Source organism: Coturnix japonica, chromosome 2 (assembly GCF_054131305.1).
Source record: "Coturnix japonica strain WE chromosome 2, WE-NBRP24, whole genome shotgun sequence".
Classification (NCBI taxonomy): Eukaryota; Metazoa; Chordata; class Aves; order Galliformes; family Phasianidae; genus Coturnix; species Coturnix japonica.
The window spans coordinates 112,971,932-112,985,324 of NC_140664.1; positions in this window are offsets into that span (position 1 = coordinate 112,971,932).

Here is a 13,393-nt window from a genome sequence, read left to right on the forward strand (position 1 = left end):
CTGCACCATAGAGTGACACATCCCTTTGCCACCTGAAAAGGCTCTTGTGCTGACATCTGCTTCATGCATGGTGAAATATTTGATATATTTTGTTCTAATTTCCACTATTCTGAGTCAAAAATGTTCTCATGATAGGGCTCTGTCTCAAAAGATTCTCAGCTAACTCAAGAGCAAAAGGTTTGCATAAAATATTGGAGCAAATATTGGAGCTCCTGGCAGCTTTTCTTCTTCCTTGCCTCACCTTTGTGTTCATTTCAACCCTTCCAACAAACCCCATCCCTTCTAAGAGTTATTGCCAGGCTGTTACAGTAAATAGTTATTGCACTTGCCAGCATATCAGTAACAACAAGTCAATGTTGGTGGAAGTCTCACGTGGGAGGATTCATCTGTGAAGGCAGCTGCATTTCTCTTCTGTTTGTCTTATAAAGGATGCTGATATTGTCATACTGAAGCAGAGGGGGAAAAAAAGCAACAGATTGGAAAGAAACTAAACACTGGGGAAATGCACTTGCCTAATTAGCACTGTTGAGAGAGATCATGCCTCCAATGAACTTTGATTTTAATAAGTATAAAAATAAAATAAAATAAAACATCCCCATTCGGTTGAAAAGTAGAACCACTTAATAATATGCCTTTTCTCTTCCCTTCAATAAAAGAAGTTGCTGTCCTTAGTATTTCACCCCCATCATACCTTGAAAATTGATGATGGGTAACTCCAAATACAGTTTGTCATGAGGAGCAGGGCATCCTCTTCCTGTGCAAGAAGCGGAGGAAGAAAGATTTAGTGTAATGTTTCTCTTGAGAGGAGCCAAACTCCTACATTCAAGAGAAGCAAGGAAGTTTCACGGCTGAAGGTGCAGAGAGATTCTGTACAGAAGAAAATAGGCATTTATTCTTCTACTTCTGAATAATTTACCCAAATAAATCAATGAAATGAGACCTGAGAAATAATTGCCTCTCTGTTACAGAATGTTCCTACTACACAGACACTGCAGTGTCTATATGACTTTTTTATTTCTTCCTGACATGAACAACTCCTGCCTTGTGTTTCTTAAATTACTCACATGCAGTTCTGCTGCCCATCTCAGTGTGTTGGAGGTCAATACAGCAGAGCTTCTCAGAGCAGCAAAGTTATCCCAGGTGTCTGTTGAAGTGAATGGCTGGGGCAGCTCTGGGCAGCTGTTGCCCACTGCCTACCCTGATGGCAGATGGGAAACCAATGTCTGCAGTGCTGGGGCTGCTGCCTTGCCTTGGCTGTCAGTGCCCTCCTGGATGGATCTTACTGCATGCCTGAGTTACAATCCACGTTTAAGGTCTTTTGAGGGCAGCAGCTGATAGTCGCTGTTTGTTCAAGCAATCATTGCGGTCCATTTCCTGTTTGTTGCCTGGGAGAAGAGGCAACTTTCAGGAAGAAAGGTGTGGCTGTGGTTGCTGACTGTCTTGTACCTGCCTTTGTAATGGGCGAACTGTCAGGCAAATGAAATGTTCAGATCACTGCATTTTTCCTAGTGCTCACTGGAAAATCAGGGAGTTCAGATTATTGGTAATGTTCAGGTCCCTTTAGGCAGAAACCTGTTCTCTTCTTGTTTGATAAAAATGCTATTAATAACCTCAAGTGCACTTATTAATAACTTAATATTTAATGTAAAGGACCTTTTAAATAAGTAATACTTCAACTAATGCATACTTAGCATTTACTGAAAGAGGTCCAGGACTTTCCAGACACAAATTTGCCTAATCTAAAACCTTTGAAATATGATAAAATAATACTATTTTTCATACCAGAAACATATATACTACACGTTCCCAAACAATAAGCTTGTGAAATATCTTGATACATGTGTGTATGACTTATCATACACATCTCATTTTATAGATGAAATACCGTTTGGTAAATATTCGTATGGCTGCTTACTTTGGTGTATTTGATCAATCAAGACAAACTTGTTACTGGTGTTGACCTTCATCAGCTGGCTCATTAGTTGAATGGTTCTAAAGAAAATATTGCCTTATTTGCTTTAAATTTCTAAGTGATGTAATTTAAATGCAAGGGAAGAGTTTTTGTTTGCTTTTTTGTAAAGCACAACACAGTGATAGTGCACCCAAACATTTCCCTTTGCAGAGGTAAATCTGCACAGCTTTCTGGCGATACAGGACATATTGCGTTTACTGTGAGGGAGGGGTTCTAGCAGCAACCATATCAAACCTCAGCAGAGGGCATTTCCTGACAAGCTGATGACTGACTGGTTTTAATGACCCTCAGCTTTTTTCTGGGCCATTAACTCTCCTTGGTAGTTATTAATGCTCAGGAAATGTCCTGGGTCTCAGCGTTCAGCGCTTAAAGACAAGACAGACTCTTGCAGATATTTTTCCTACAAAGCATCCAAAACACACATTCTACCTTCTTTATATTTTATTTTATTTTATTTTATTTTATTTTATTTTATTTTATTTTATTTTATTTTATTTTATTTTGTCCAGATGTTCCAGTATTTTTCATTCTCTTGGAGAGATCTTCTCTTATCTCAGTGATTTATTTTAGACTTATGTGGAGATGGGTGATTGCTGCTGCTACAGGTCTGCAGGAGACTGAAGGTTTCCACACCCTTTGGTCTCAGGGCCTTCACTCTCTCTTCATTAAGATAACTGAATGCCTGTGCACAACATAATGATGGCTGTGCTTTGGCACACAGGCTTTTTGGCCTCATTCTTGCTTTCCATCCATTACAGTTACTGCACTGTACCAATGCCCACTGCCCCTCATAGAGAACAGGGAGGGTGATACTCTAATAGATACCAGCACGAACAATTAACCCAGTATTTCCAGAACTAGACAGTGAAAACTTCTCTGATTCAGCAGTTACAGCTTGACTTGAGTAATTGATGCTTCAGAGAACCAAATATATTTTTAGCTTACTTTAGTACGTTCTATTTTCTTTTAGAATATGACTATTTACAGTATCAGGAGGGACTCTGAAAAAAATGCATGTAATGATGACAAAGCTTCTGTCACAAGCACTACTGGATCTTGAGGAAAACATGCCATTTTACTGCCCCTGTGGGTACATAAGTGTAGCTTCACACTGAGGCCTGGCTTCTGAGGGACAGCCCTGAGCAGCCCTGGTTGTGAGTACATTGCTGAGAGCCCCTGAGAAGCCCCCAGTTCTGGTGCTGTTTGTAGACAATTTAATGTAAAAGGTCTAAATCTGTAAAACTTTGAATTATTTATCGCTCCTCAATGAGACATTTACAGAGACTGATTTCATTTTCATAAGCAAATTGCAAAAGGGAGTTCTTTTAGCAAGAGGTCCTCAGTTTGGTGAAGGCTTCTGGGATGCAAAATACCAAATTATGTTCAGAATTAAATGTGCAATCTGTCTGCAGATTAACATCAAGTTTTAACCAGGCCTGCAGCTGTGACTGGTATGAAAGATCTCAGTGCAAGCCTTTTCTGTGACATAGTTATGTGCCTGGGAGCCTGGTGTGTCTCTGCCCAAACCTCAGAAGGGCAGGACAGCCTAAGTGTCCTGAGACACACAGGGAGACTATGGTGCAGGGCTAATAAATGGAGAACCATCATGGAATTATGTTACTGCCAGTCCAGCAGGGATCACAGGCTTTGCTATGGCAAACCTCCCATTTACCTTACTGAGGTTTTTCATCAGAGCAGTGCACGCAAGACAGAATACAAGAAATAGTTCTTTGTCTTCAATTATGATACTGCAAACTGGGACTGCTCTGCTTTGTGGAGTGCTCTGTTTACAAATGCCTATCTAAACAACTTCATGTGTGCTCAAACACCTATTGCTATTGTACTACCCGTAGGATCTTCCAGGAAGTAAAATGCACGGACTCAGTCCCATACAAAGCTGCTTTGTACTCATTTGTTGAGGTAGGCAAATTCAACTTTTGGTAAAGAAACAAAGACTTTTCATTCCTCGTGCTTAAAACACCCAGCCTGTGAAAATAGGTCTATCAGCTTTTCTGTCCCAAAAAGTAACGGTTACAAAACAATTATACCAACCAGGAACAATTTTAATAATAGTCTTCAGTCAAAAGGCTGAACTTTAAAATATCTAAATTAAAAAAAAAATAAAAATCTATATAAAAAAGTCTTTAGAAATGAGGAGTGTTTCTTTTTTCTTTTCTTTCGATTCTGTGCCTATAATAAGCCTGTAGCTGCCAGCTTAAAATCTACTTGTTTTTGTGGTTCTTTATTTATCCTGCAGGTTCATAGCCTGCGTGTCATCTGCCAGAGTTCTGGTGGAAACAAACGTGAGACAAGATTGCCACAGCCTGGGCAGGCTCTGAACTGCAGTTGGGTGGACGAGATACATTGCAATTGGGATGACATTAGCAGGTCTGAGTAGTTGGCAGCCAGTATTGATGTCCGCCTTTGCAGTGCGCGCTTGCTGACTGCGTACCTGAATGTCCTCGCTGCACTGAGGCCCGGTACCCCAGGAGGGTGCCATGGGCAAACCTTTGTGTGCAGTGCTTGGATGCTCAGTATCAGTGTCAGCTAGTGTTCCCTTGAAACTCCCACAATGCCATGAGCATTTAGAATAAATCATTTAAACATAAACTAAAACTGGCTTAAAGACATGGGTAAGACTTTCTTTGGCTTCTTATAATGATAATAATAATAATAATAATAATAATAATAATAATAATAATAATAATAATAATAATAATAATAATAATAGTGCTTTGAGTGTGAAGTAGGAAAAGATCAGCAATTCATGTTTAATTTCATTATATTAAATCTTAGCCAATGCAGTGGTGAGCAATGCAGACGATTTCCATTAACAATTTGTTTTCAGAATTCCTGTTTAATTCCTGATCGTGGCTGGAAATGTATCCAGCAAACACTGTTTGAAGCACTGTGATAATGTCTCAATATCAAAGGTATAGATTTGCAATTGATGCAGTTGCAGTCACAGTCAGCTCTAAATGACAGAATCACACATAATCCAAGGTGACCTCTTTAAAAATCAGAAATATCACCATCAGAACTGAATCATGCCAGTGACCAGCTTGTCAAGTATTTCTGCAGTGGAGCAAGAACCACTACGTTTCCTTCTTACCACAGATACCTCTTTTTAAAGGCACATATGTATCAGTGGGAGTATGCGAGGCTACAGATCTGTTGTAAATAGACTAGAGTAGAATCATTCTGGAGAGAATGTTTTCAAATGTGCCTGACTGGGACCCTGCAGATGGAGAGCACTCCTTGATGAGTGCCTTCACCATGTGCACAGGTGCCAGTGTCCAGTCCCTTTCCCACTTTCCAAATTGCATTTGTGCTGTTGGTACAGTCAGTGTTCAAGCATGGTACTCTAATATGTGTTTAAACCAAATCAGCAAAGGTATAAAATAGCACTTTAACATCTTTCTATGAAAGAGACCGTGATTAGAACCACTTGAGACAATTGCTTATTGCAGATAGCAATTCCATTTATATAAACAGACAAGTAGAAAATATCAATTAAATGTCTCCATCTTACTATTTATTCATGCATTTGGTTGAGGTAATGTAATGAGCCACTAAAACAAAATGAAACATAGAGAGCTGTTTCCACATTTACGGAGCTGAGTGTCATGCCGGATGCTGTCCATGTTTCCTCATGGCTATATGTCAGTGGCACCCAGCTGCTCTGTGGCTGTAGGGTTTTGGTTGTGGGGTTAACCTCACTCTTGCTCACTGGCACAGCTGGTCATGCACAGCCACAAGAGGATGAGGCTCATATGCAGCATTTCCTTCCCAAAGCTGGGTAAAATAGCTGATGGGTAGATATATCTGTCATTATTTATCTACTGGGAGCTCTACTGAACTGACTGATTCATTTAGCTGAGGTCATTACTGGCTTTTTGCAGCTGTCTCAATTATATCACTGAAGGGAAGATGTTAGACTCAACCATGAAAAGCTTGTGAAGTAATGCATTAACTCCTATTAAACTTAAGGTTTGTTCTCCTTTTTACAGGATTTGCTTGGTGAAAAAACAAAATGAAAGTGTACGCCTGGAGACAGCCCTATAGAACTAAACACTGCTGCTGAAAATTTGAGGTAAGCTGCCAACTAATTAACACATCCAAGCAGCTTAGCTTTCCTGCTGAGTTACATCTGCAGAGGGACTATTCAGAGAGCTGCTTGTGAGTACAGTGGTGCTTTGTGTCTTTTTTTTAAACTTCTGATACGCAAGTGACAAACTGGAAGAAGAAAAAAAATTATTCACATAAATACTTATAAAAGCACCCGTTCCTGTAAGTCTTAATATCTGACTCAATAAAAAAATGATGATGCTTGAAGCCACTAGAAGGAATAAGGGATGAGTCAACATAGTTTTTCATCTCAAGTATTTAAAACTCAGACACCTTCTCAAAGACAGATTTAACTCAGCTTCTATTTCATCACCTGAGATCCAGATTTTCAGAAGTAATTGATAAGTGCCTCCAAAAACTTCTTGGTCACTTGGAAACCTGGTGCGTATTTGGAGCAAGGATGGAGTTTGTCCTTTGGGAAGTCTGAGGTAAATGTGTGAATGGACCTTCTTTTCTTTCTGTGGCACTCCAATTAGACAGGAACTGTGGCCTTCACAAGCTTTTCCAAGTGCTCTTGCCTGTGTATGGGACGTGGGTCAGGCCTGCTCTACACTCACCAGGATTGATGTACATCTGCCCTAGGTGGTAGTTCTCTTTGTGGCAAGGTCACAGACTACCTCTTAAGAACTTCTCTTTGTGCATACACCTTGTTAGCAAGACTTTTCACATCTGACTACCAGCCCCCTCTTCTTCAGCCACTCTTCCTCGGCCATCTCCCTGAAGGGTGTGATGCAGGGACAGCTGCACCCTGCAGGAAGCTGACAGACATGCCCCCATTCAATGATATTAGAGAGGTGCCAGAGGGTGGGCTGCTGTCTCCCATAGGGAATGGGCACTGCTCTCGCAGGAGCAGCCATCGGGTCTGTCTGTAGTGAGAAGCACTACAGACATTTCTTATTTTGGCTCTTATTCAGTTTTTCCTTCACAACAGTCTGGTGCTGAGGACAGACCATGCTGTCTCTTGGCTGTGCCCACCATGCCCATGGCCCAGGGGCAAGCTGTGGAGATCTCAAGGAAAATCTACCAAGAGTATTCAAGAAACATTACAGGCATGCAGCAAAGTCTAAAAACAAGCTGCTGATCATCTTTGCCATCTAGCAAAAGCAGCTTTTTCTTTCCACCTTCCTTTTTCAAATCAGCCTTGCAAATTGTTGAGTACCAATCCAACCAACACAGGAGGCCATAGCTGGGTTTCAGAATGTTTTACCACACGTTTAGGACTGCTACACTCCTTCATGGGAAAAACTTTGGCTGACACAGCTGCCATGTGTACTGGTGTATAGTTCTCAGTAGAAAACACTGGGTGCTTTAGTCCTGCGTTATTAGCTTTGCATATAAAGCTGGCTCTAAGTTTCAGGTACCTTGATTTTCACATTGTTTTCTTGATGAAGAAACCTCTTTTACTTCATCTATTGCTTTAAGTTCTAGTAATCAATAACTAAATGGCTAGAAATAAAGTAAATATCATGTATCGTTAGTACAGCCCATTATCCACAGCACAAATGAGCACTTAGAAATGGATGAAATTTTAATTTACTTTTTGTTGGCTCAGATGTTTTTATTTTCCCATTATTTCTTTTCCTTCATTCCTGCTCCCCTGCCTCCTCCCCCCTTCTTTCTTTCTCATTCCCTTTTCTCCCTTTATCCTCTTTCTTCCTTTTTCCTTTTTTCTTTCATTACATTTTTTCCTTTTTATTGTTTTATTTCCTTTTTTCATTCTCCCTTTTTTGCTTTGTTTTTATTGTATTTTATTTTATTTTTCTCATTTTTATCTCTTCTCTCTCTATTCCCCCTCCCCCTTCCCCACACCCTCTCAATATTCTCTTCACAGGACACTTAAATGTAATTCTTTGAAGTCAATCTTCCGATACAGATTAGTTGCTTCTCCCTGCCTCGCTAGATCTTTATGTGGTTCTATCACCATCCAAGTCGATATAAATATAAGATAGTTGCTGCGTTTTGTGGTTTTTATTCACACACGCCAAGTTAAAACCCAGAAGATCCCATAGAGAAGACTTGAAAACATAACACAGCTTTTCAGACAGACGAGTGAATAGACCGCTGGGCTTTGAGTTCGTTAGCAAATGAAGAACGGACTAACAGTGCCACCTGGTGTATGAGACCGAGTACTCTCGGATTTACCCAAGAACAGCACGTGTTTGTAATGCTGGTCCTGCATGGCAATTTCACTGCCAGGGTTTAAGGATATGACAACAGGAAATCAAAGAAAGCTGGATTTATTTGTTTGTTTGCTTGCTTTTTGCTGATGAAAAGGAAGTTTTAAAATTCAGATTTAATTTGAAATGTAAGCCCAGATGTTGGATCCACCATCCCTTTGGTGATCTAGGAGGATGTTCTGTTCCTAGAGGTACTGGCTTTAAAACAGACAACTTCAGACTCTGACTTGACTACTAATGGCATGCTCATCTGGTGTGTTAAACAGAAACTGAGTTTCTCCATCACAGCCTGATGCCATTACTTTGCAGAGCTGTGCACTGCAGCCACTGCAAATCATTAAGTCTTACAGACAGAGGGAATATATAGAGCATTCAGTGTTTTGCCTTTCTTGTGCTTCACAGCCTGGGTGAATGCAATTGACTCTTGAAGATAGTTACTTTAAACAACACACACCAAGAATGACTCAAGTATCACGGAAAAAAAGCAAGGAAAAACAATTGCTTGTTTGTATTAGGCAGGTTTTTATTTTATCTAGCTTTTTTTCCCCCTTTCTTTTACTATTTAAGCCATCTGAAACACATATTTAAGGTCAAAATAGTTGCTGGAAACAAGAACACTTATCATCAATAACTGCGTCACACTGCTTGCTTCCTGCTCTGATGTATTTATTGCTCTTTAGTGAGGAGAGGGAATTTTTTTGTTGCTGTTTTACTCTGCTGAATGATTTAGTAAGTAATTTTCTCTTTTTCTTTCTTGCAGTTCTGTTGATTTTGGTAGGAATTTTTGTCATTCCTTTTTGTATAGCCTTGTTCATAAGCTATCAGATGTTCTTGCCCATAGTCAAGAGAAAACTAAGAGAGAAGTGGTAGGCTTGTGGCCCAGCACATGTTAACTAGGCCGTGTTGTGGAATCACTGATTTAGTTGCATATTATTATTAGTTTTAATTTTTCTCTGAATGGATCTCCTTGGTTAGTTTTATGGGGATATGAGGATCACAGAATCACAGAATTGTAGGGTTTGGAAGGGACCATTAGAGACCATCGAGTCTAACCCCCTGCTAAAGCAGGTACCCTGCAGAAGATCCCACTGTGACTGCTCAGCTTAACAGGTCTGTCCCAGCCAAAAATAATGGAGCAGGCTTTGTCTCTGGGTTCCTTAAAAAGCAATTCCAGTTTGAGTGAGCCCCTTCTTTAATGGGACCATGGTAAATTGTTCAAAAAAGGAAATGTGATTAGGGCAACGTCAGCCCAAGTGTTTAGATGTGAGTCCTCAGGGAGACCAACCAACAACAGATGCACAGTCTGTTGCTGACCCCCGAGGTAAAAACAACTTGCACAATTTAAAGGGAAAAAAGTGCTGGTGACTAATGGAGCCCTTTAAGCAACATCCTTTCCCAGCCCAGGAGAGCAGACATTTAGTATTCATCAGAAATCTGACTGTGAATTGTGTCACAGTCTTGATACCCAACCCATTCAGAATAGAAACAAATTCTAAAGCCTTCAAAAGGGTCACTGATGTTTTATTCACACTGCATTGTGACTGAGAGAGCTTGTGCACTCTGGGCATGTTGAGAATGGGGAAAGAGATCTCATTTATTATTAGCAGTGTGTGTGCTGATGGCTAATTTGTTCAAGCTTCTTCCATTTAATGCACTAAACTATACTACTGCCAAGTTATATTTCTGATAGAAAACCCTGAAGTGGGAATTCAGAGTTCATCTGCCTCGTAGTTACCTTAATAATATTTCCTTGTGAATACTGAGCATTTCTTTCATCAGGAAGATCTTTCATGATGCAACCATGTAACACTGACCAGTCAGACGTACTAATATGATTTATGAGCTTTCTCTTCACACAACTTTTTCCTGTCAATGTCTGTGTTTAGAGAGGTCACAGAATCTCAGAACTGTGGGGTTTTGAAGGGACCTCTAGGGATCATCTAGTCCAACCTGCCTGCTATAGCAGGCTCCCTACAGTAGGTAGGTATTTGAAAAGAGTGAGAAAGAAAATTTAAGCTCTGTTCAGAATTTCAAAATTAATGCAAGCGTTTTACTTTAGGCTTTAGCAACAGTTTTCTGAAATCTCTTGTACTGAGGTATTTGGTAGAAGAAAAGCAATCAAGAAAATGGTGAGGATCCCAAGTTGGGGTCAAATTTCGGCACCCACCACTTCCATGTGCAGCACAGAATAGGCAGCTCTGAGAAAGAGAGATGCCTTTTAAACTTGTTCTCTTTTTGAGAGCCAGCACAGGTCTCAGAATGGAATCACACAGCTCAGAAATATCATATTTGTTTGGCTGCATAGTCAGAGGCTTTTACTTGCTGATTAATTAACCAAACCAATGACTTTCCGGGTTCAGATGAGTAGACTTTCCAGGGGGTGGATGCAGTTTTTTGTGTCACGTTCCTGACACAATACCACTCCTGTGCAGTCCTCCTTGCCTGTTATACATCCCTAAGCTACAAAACAGTTGAGGAAAAAAGTGTTTCAGCAGCTTCCCATCATGGCCCTTATAAAGAGGAAAATCTAATCTGCTTCCTTTTCTTTGTCTTATTTGCCACAGTTGAAAGTCTCTGTGTGTCTCTCTTGTCTGTATGCATTCTGTGGCTCATTTCTGAGTGAATGAACATGTTTATACTTTAGTAGTACTGCATTTACTTGTAGCTCCGTTGAAGATAATATTAACAGCAGAAGAAATCATAGTTTAGACTGACTTTCCTGAGCAGCTTTTATCAATCTGTGTTTATGCTTTGGTCTCCAGGAAGTCCTTTGATTCATGGCATCCGTAATAATTCTAAGGCAGACTCCCAGGAGTTATTCCCACCCAACCAGTATTTGCAGAGAGATACAAGGAACTATGGCTTGTTGATACCACTGTTGTGCCAATGCCATGCCTATGTATGCCTACACCAGCTGAGGTCTGAACAATAGCTCCTTTTCCACTGCTAGATGGCATTGTGTCTTAAGGAAGGAAATGCTATATGACTGATTCTGCTCAGTTCTCTCAGTTGTTTTCATCTGAGTGGAACATTTACTTTTTGTATTTAGACACAAAATCCCTATTCAGTTAAAGGAAGTGTGTTTTCACTACTTTTCAGAATGTGTGGGGGGGATATCTCAGATGCTTCATTTGTAATCACAGTGTCGTAAAGGCAACTTGCAGCCTAATGTTCAGAATTTGGTTATCTAATGATGTGCTGGTGTGTGGAGCTGTGAATTTGGAAAAATTACATTCTGTTACAGTAAAAATTCATAAAAGATGCTCTTTTGAGATGTTCAGTGAGTGGAAAAGATGGGTTGGGTAACAGAACACGTACCTTCAAAGTGAAGTCACCCACTCATACATCTTAGCAAGCTCTAGGAGGCGAATATAAAACCACATCTAGTTCCAATCTAACCTTGCTTCATTTGGGGGTGTGGAGGGAAGACAGGAAAAGTTACACAAGGAGCAAAGACGGAAATTTATGCCTTCAACTGACAGAGGCTTGGCACAGTAGGCTAACTTCAAAGTGTGCTAATACTCTCCAGAGATCAGTAAACTTGATTAATATACAGTCTGTGGGATTTGTGTGTATGTGTGTGCGAAGTTACACAGACTTCTAAAAACAAAAACAACTTTTATAGTTAATGTCTAATGTGTTCCATCTGGTGGAGTGCGTATCAATATGTTCCTATTAAGGGCCAAATTAGGGACATAATGCACATGCTGGGTAGTAACTTAGTCTGCAAATAGTGCTATGTGCTATTCTAATGAGGAAATCATCAGCATATGATTTTCAGTCTCCCTTATCAGAATGTTTAGAAAAGCGGAAACATGCTGCTCAGGGTTTTCTCTTCATTGTACCTACTGGCTTCTTTTAGTATTCAGCCAAGGGAACGTGAAGCTCTGATAGTACTTTTTATTCTGTGATAGGTCTGCTCTGTGTCACATTCTGTGATCTGTGCTGCTCATGCCAGTGTGGCTTTACTGGAATCTCTTCTCCAGAAGCCACACTTACAGCGTGCTTCTTATTTTAGCTTAAGAGGTGATACATCTCATCAGCAGATGCTGTGGGTATAGAGCTGTACTAATGAGTCTTGCCCATGAGTCTTTGCTAATTGTGCCCTGATTCAGGTTTCCTGAATCATCTCTTTGTATGTAGAAAGGGCAATGTATATCTAATGTATTTTCTTTCTTGCTGCATTTATCTCTATTTGCACCAAAGCTATGTGCTGTTCAATTGTAAAGTTCTCCTGTTCCTGCTCTTCTCTACAGATGCAGAACAGTTGGCAGACAGCTGTAGCACAGAAGAGTGGTGAGAGGGTGTGGGATTTTCTGCTGGCACTGCTGCCCGCTCTCTTTGGTTAACTGGACTTTTTGCATTTGTATGTGCTGCTTCTGCTCTCCCACTGCATGTGCTGCGAGCTTGGAAAGGAAGACTTTCTGGAAAGGTGCTTTAGTTTTCCATGTTCGTTTTATTACTACATTGGATAATTCAACTGTATGGTGTAAACCTGTTAAAACTAAGCTAAAATATCATGTGTTTCAACCCAAAGTCCACAGAACACTTGGTTAGATGGTATGGATTCTCCTCTTCATATTAAAAGGCAAGGTAAAATTTCATCCTTCCTGATAGGACGTGGTGCAGCTGGTGGCTATGCCTGTGGTGAAGGCAGGGTGCCTTTCCAAGAGGAGAAGAGGTGGATTTGGCTATGAAGAATGCTCACTGACAAAGCATTTCTCTTAGGTCATCCCCTTCTCTTTAGCTTGTTCTGGGGACTATCTCCAAACATTCAGTCCTAAAACATGACAAATAAGGTGGCTATGGTGGTGCCAATCTCATGGCTTTTCTGGAGCTGCTCTGTCATGTTTTTCTTTGTCTGTGTGTATTTGCCTTCTGCAGCCACACCTGCTATTTGGACAGACATTAGCAGTAAAGAGAGTGACTTCCTCATTTTACTTCATGACAGTGCAATAGGTACAGCCAGCACAGTTGTCCATGGTCAAAGCCAGCTATGCAGAGTTCAGACCTAAGGCAGCTCTTTACTAAGGCACATAATGGAAAAGCAAAGTTGTGGTTTGCCTGTTGTGAATATGTGCTAACATTCTTTAAGAGACAGCTCAAGACAGCAAGG